The sequence below is a fragment of the Pyxicephalus adspersus genome, chromosome 1 (genome assembly GCF_032062135.1).
Source record: "Pyxicephalus adspersus chromosome 1, UCB_Pads_2.0, whole genome shotgun sequence".
NCBI classification, from domain to species: domain Eukaryota; kingdom Metazoa; phylum Chordata; class Amphibia; order Anura; family Pyxicephalidae; genus Pyxicephalus; species Pyxicephalus adspersus.
The window spans coordinates 67,339,798-67,345,797 of NC_092858.1; positions in this window are offsets into that span (position 1 = coordinate 67,339,798).

The following is a 6,000-nucleotide window of genomic DNA, read 5'->3' on the forward strand; positions in this document are numbered from 1 at the left end:
CAAGAACTAGAGCCAATTTAATGAAACTGATGGCATTTTTGGATTCAGCAGACCTGAAATACACGAAATATATTGAAAAATCCTTGGCAAGTGAAAAAACATTTTTTTTGTTGAGCTGTATAATCGGTACCAGTGTATGTGTCAACTCAGCAGCAACGTTATTGACATTGGTTGGTATAACTAATTAATATGCATTGTTTTACCATCAGATTTCTTGTCTGCTAAAAAAAATAGGTTGCTGTAAAAGTTTTTTCTTTATACCATGGTATGTTTTCTAATGAAACAAAAAAACATTTATAAAATACAGCTAAGCTTATTCAAACATAGCAGTACAGAATCTTAATAAGTTCTCATAACACAGATAAATATCAATATAAACCAAAAGAAGCAATTAACCTTCTAAATGTAAGCATTGCCCCCTCTGGGAACGTAAACATGAGCTCACTCAAGTATGTAATCAAATGCACGCAAATAGTCTGCATCCTCCAAGGGACGGAAAATGAAAGGAATAGAAAGAAGATGTCCTATGTTTACCTCTGGGTCAAGCATTGCTCCCGTCTGTATTGGATTTTTTTGGTTGTGGTCATCTTGTAATAGTGCAAAGAGTTATGCGTACAAGTCAACTGAGGTCCCATCCTTGTCATGATTTACATTTTATGCCTCAGAGAGCAATCTATGTTAAACAGGGACTTCACTTGGCTCCCATTAGAAGTTGTAAGGTTGTGAATTAAATGTATTCTTCTCTCTTCAGAGACTGATTTCATATTTTTACAGTGAAGGAAAGATTGCACACGGTGTGACATTTTTATAATACAACTCCTAACAAACTATGTGTCTTTGCTAATGCATTCATACAGTTATAATTAGAAACCTTTTGGGTTTCTAAGTAATTGCTCATTAGCATGTGCTTTTAAAACTAAAGAATATTTAATTTAGATTTCTAGTTATTCTGATTTTATTCTCATTTATGGCTTTCTTTCGATCTGTCCTATTTTTTAGCCTATACATTTAATTAATATTTGACAATCTTTACCAAAAAGATGTGTACAAGAAATCAGTACAAACTGCACAAATGTGGAAATTAGTTTACTATTAGTGGAGTATACATGTATATATTTTTCTTACTGCTTGTGTTATTAGGTTGTGACAGTTTATGATATAACTAAAGTACCGAAAGACAGGTCAGTGTTATGTCAATTCTTGATAATTATAATGTAATATACAAAGAGAGTTGTCATGGAAAGGGCAAATAATTAGTGATACCTTACCAAAATTGTCCCCCTTTTAATCTCCATTAGTGATGGTGATATAATGCATTACTGTGAATTGCTGTGCAAGTCAATCTTTACTGCCTGACCTGCCCAATCCAAATTCTTTCAGTCCACCATTATTCATTAGTCAACTTTCTTCCCAACATGGTTTAGGTTTCCCTTTTTCTAGTTTCTTGTCCTTTTTATTTCACAGGTTAAGTCATTTTTTCCTAATGTATCATTCTCATGTATCCTCATGAGATTGGTAATTGTTGTTCTGTTGGATGGTCTTCCATTTGTGTTTCATATTTTTTCACCCTCATTGTTCTTCCTGGCAATACTTGGTCCCTATGCTTTTATGTTTTGCTTCTATTGCTTTCTTGCTGCTCAGTTGCACATATCCTCAATTCCTCTCTGCTCTGTTTTTACTTTCTTTTCAGATATACCTGTCCAATGTTCTCTTTAATGTAATTATCATTAGAATTAATTATCTCCATACAACTGTAATATTTTCAACATACACAATTTAGCTAACCTCAGTGACCATTTACTGAGCTGTGGGGGTGCATGTGATTTCCAATACTAGGATTTTAGACATTTTTAGCCAAACTTACCACGTGGCAATTTAGAGGTTTACATATAACAAATGTGGTAATTTAGAAGTTTATATACTTGAAAGACAGTAGAGGTACATTGTAGAACAGAATGACTGATCAGTTGGAGGGATATAGGTTTTTGGACTTTTTCCAGTACCCCTTAATATGTAGATAGGATTGAGAAAATATAGGAAAGAATAAAAGACAAAATACACTTGTATTCCCCACAGCAGAGCTAGGATGAGCTTGCATGCTTTCTAAAAAGTGGTATTCTATGCTACCCACCCAGAAGTTTAAAGCTACTTTTTACAATAGTCAAGTTGAAAGAGGAGACATAGGTAACCTGTGGAGTACATCAGATCCAATGAGATGTAACAAATTATGCAAATATTTATGTAAGGGACAGTTTTCAAACATAAACACATATTATAATATTTAACACATTTTCCTCCAAGGTGGAGATCTTTGACTACTCTCATTTTTTTGGTAAGGTTTAAAAAAATATTAGTTTGGTAGAAGAGCCCCATATTAGGCTTTTGAAGACATAAATGTCTCTTCATTTTCCAATGACATTTGGGTTAATTTAGTAACATATTTTAGGATGTTCACATTTCCTTGCAAGTGATTGGATATTCCTTCAAAAGTACAAGTTCACCACATAACTTAGCTAAGTAACATATCTTTTGCAGAGTGATAACTCTTTGTTAAGTTCAAATACATGTGGGTAATTTTTTGGATTAACATTACCAATTTTAGTAATTCAACTCCATTACTGTGGTTATAAATGCATTATTAATATTATTAAACAGGATTTTTATAGCGCCAACATATTACGCAGCGCTGTACAATAAATAGGGATTGCAAATGACAGACTAATACAGACAGTGATACAGGAGGAGAGGACCCTGCCCCGAAGAGCTTACAATCTAGTAGGTGAGGGAATTTCACACACAATAGGAGGAGAGATATGTAGTGGTGGGAAGTAGTGGTGGTTACAATTGACAGAAGAAGACGGGTAGGCAAGTTTGAAAAAATGGGTTTTGAGCGCTCTTTTAAATGAGCAGAAAGTAGCAGCAAGCCGAATAGGACGAGGAAGACCATTCCAGAGAGTTGGAGCAGCTCTAGAGAGTACAAAAGTATTCCTTGTACTCAAATGTTTTACTTATCGAAACAATTATTACCCATTTTTACAAATGACTGTTTGACAGTACTTCCCATTTACTTGCTTATATGGTCACTGTGTCCTTTTAATAACCACTTAAGCTGTATAGTCCAAATATAAAATGATCAAATCCTAAAAAACACAAAAAAACAGAATAAATGATTCAGTTTGACATTAGAGACAAAAACTGTCATGTTAATTGGCCTCACAATGTTAACAATAGCACACATTTTAATGCAAGTTTAACTGCATTGACAAGAGTACATTTAATTGTCAAACATGTTATCTGTGGCTAAGTAGATAGACCTTTATACAGCGTCCAGAGGATTTTGCTATTTAGAGTTTGACATCTGCCTATTAAGAAGCTTAAAACTTCTCTGGACATAAACCTTATTTAAAATATGATAAGACGTATTAAATCAGCATAAAAAATAAAGGTATGATTTTCTATGAGGAATTTACAAGTATCATTTAAAAAGTAGAAAACCCCGACAGTCGGCCTGATTTATTAAAGCTCTCCAAGACTGAAGAAGATGGACTATCATGGGAGAAGCTGGATGATCCAACAAACTAGGAATGGATCTGGTCCAGGAATGAAAACAGGATGTCAATAGCAAGTCTTTTACAAAATCCATCTCAGGTTTGCTGGATCACCCAGTTTCTCCCATTATAGTCTACTTTTTCTAGTCTTAGAGAGCTTCTAAATTAGGCCCACCTGTGGTCAAATGTAGTCTTATGCTTTCTTATGCTATCCAATGACACCAACTGTTACTTCTAAATATCTCTCTAAAATAATTGTGAGATGGGAATTTTTTTAATGATACAACAGAGGTGAAGCACAAGAGACTCAGCTGCTATCGCTAGAGAGGATTAGAAGGGACATCATTGGGCATTTCTATGCAGTAAAAAACATTCCTTAAATAAAAAAAAATAATAAATGTTCTTACATGTGTTTTTTTTTTACAACTATTAGCCTTTTTGCATGATTGAGTGTACTATATAGGAAACTGGTAAACTAAGTAAACCAATTAGTTCGGGACAAGGTGTCCACTTATACTTTGAGAGAGCAGAAAGGTGAAACATGAGCCAATTTCCAACACCAGTGCATTGGGCTAAGGTGCTTTGGTGGGGGAAGGTGGCCACTCTATATAAGCGATGAATGTTTCGCTTCTTAAAGGGAACGTCAAAACTACTCAGTAAAGGAAGACTTTTGAACTATAAATGATGATTACGTTTTTACAAAATAGGATAATGGACAGAACGTGGACCACAGCTTTCAGAAGCACACCAAATATTAATAAAATACCAAAATGTTTTTATTACATTCCCAACTCCGTGGCTGTTTTCTTTCCTCCTATTCCTTGCAGATCTTTTTATCTTTACAGATCTTTTAACATTCTATTAAACCTTTGTGTGTCAGTACTGCTTGGACTAGTGAAGAAGTGGGTAGACCCGCCAAAGAGTTTCCTGAAAATGTAACTGTTAAACCGCATAAACATGTGCAATTATAGTCGTTGGAAAGGATCTTTCACAATCCATCGACTAAGGACTGCACGATGCATGAACGAGCACTGTACATACAGCACCGTTCTGCTGTATGCAGAGGGGAGGGGGAGAATGGTGGAGTGCCATACCGCTGCGCTCTCCACCCCTTCCCTTGCATTAGGATCGTTCATCATCTGTGGATCCACCAGGATGGTAGTTTGGACGATGGGCGCTGTACACACACAAGATTCTCGTCCGATATCGGTCCTGAGCCCATTGGACGTGTGTATGTAGCAAGTGTAAAGAAAAAATGATCATAGGCAGTAATGTTGTTGTTGTTGCACACACACTAATACATCTGCAATCACCTCCAGCTCATTCTTAACTAAGAATATTGCCTGTAGTGAGCGATTGTATAAGGTGGGCAGTGGCTGCCCTCTGTGTACAAAAAGAGCTATTGTTCAGTATTGTTAGAACTGAACCAATGTTAGATGTTTAGGCCAACACTACACTTTTGCAACACTAAAACAAACATATAGAACATTAGCAGTGCTCACAATGAAACTGCAAGACCACTGTAGTGCATTCTTCCTAACTGGCAATGACAGATACAAAGTCCCCATAACACATCCCATTCCTTGACATTTATATGTCTGCCTATGCACATTATATTTTTAAGTGATGGATTGATAAAACTAGTAGATTTTGGTGTTCTTTCACTGGTCCTCATGCAACAAAAGAAATGCCATCATACTTGGTTACTTGTTTTTTTAATTCACAGGTTGGGATAGGTTGGAGTAGGTTGTTTGAGAGGCTTTGGAGTGCAAAATGTTATGTTGTGATATTCAAATTTTAGCAAGTAAATACAATAATAAACAGAGTCTAAAATGGAGAAATAATGATGATGCTAAGCTAAAAAGAAGAATGCAAAAGGGAAACAAAATAGTAAAGCAGAATATATGACAAAGCACCAGAATATACAAATACAAGTTGAAGGGAGTAGCATAGCTGGGAGGAAATTGAAATATGGCTATGAAAAATGTGCTAGATGTAAACTCACTATATGAAAAGTACAATGCATTAAGAGTCATGAGAAAAAGAAAGTACATTATCTTTATTATATAAGGTTTTGTGTATCGGGGCATAGTAAAATCACCATTTGTTTTTATTAGCTCCTAACATTAGACAAATGCAATCTCAGATGCACAACAACACATATCTGTATGAATATTTATTTAATAACGACTAAGTTGAAATGCAGAAAAAAAATAGGTAAATTTTTATTGGAATTTATAAGGTAAGTAGCAGCCAGGTGCTGCTAATCAAATGCACTTGATTAATTGATCATCAGCAAGTGTGATCACCCCTATAAAAGCAGATAGTAGTTTGCAGATCTGGAGGATTTAAGTATGTAGTAACACAGAGACAAGGATGATCTTTGAGAAGCAATTGTTGCTGCCCATCAATCTGTGAAAGGGTATAAAGAAATTTCCAAACAATCTGAAGT